We start from the raw sequence: 345 nt of genomic DNA, 5'->3' as shown, positions 1-345 counted from the left end.
CCAAACAGCGGGGGCGGGGGCCGCCAGAAGCCCCAGCCAGTGCTCACCTCTGAAATGCTACGGGGGGTTTTGCTCCCTGAATTTGGCCCCAGAATTTGGGGAGGTTTGCTCTCTAGTCTGAGAAAGATGACAGCAAGCTTCATCCTTCTTACTTTTAAACTATCCTCTTTCCCATCCCCTTCCCTGCTCTGGTTTTGCCACTTTGGAGCCTAGACAGAGTCTGTCCCACACTGTGGGGACCCTACAACACCCACCCCACACAGCAGCAGCTCTGCTGGTGGAACCCCAGTAGCCCAGGACTCCAGCACAGCTGCTATACTGGTAACCACAAACCCATTCAAGTTA

General features: G+C 54.8%; 1 protein-coding gene across 1 annotated transcript in view; it reads right to left on the bottom strand.

The window, feature by feature from the left end:
* Nucleotides 1-345, bottom strand: part of NUDC (nudC nuclear distribution protein) — a gene marked incomplete at its 5' end in the record, with an annotated part of 8,567 nt that overhangs the window by 7,596 nt on the left and 626 nt on the right. The window lies entirely within an intron of this gene.

This window comes from Merops nubicus, unplaced genomic scaffold (assembly GCF_000691845.1).
Source record: "Merops nubicus isolate BGI_N331 unplaced genomic scaffold, ASM69184v1 scaffold23874, whole genome shotgun sequence".
Lineage (NCBI taxonomy): Eukaryota > Metazoa > Chordata > Aves > Coraciiformes > Meropidae > Merops > Merops nubicus.
This window is presented reverse-complemented; position numbering and strand designations above follow the sequence as displayed.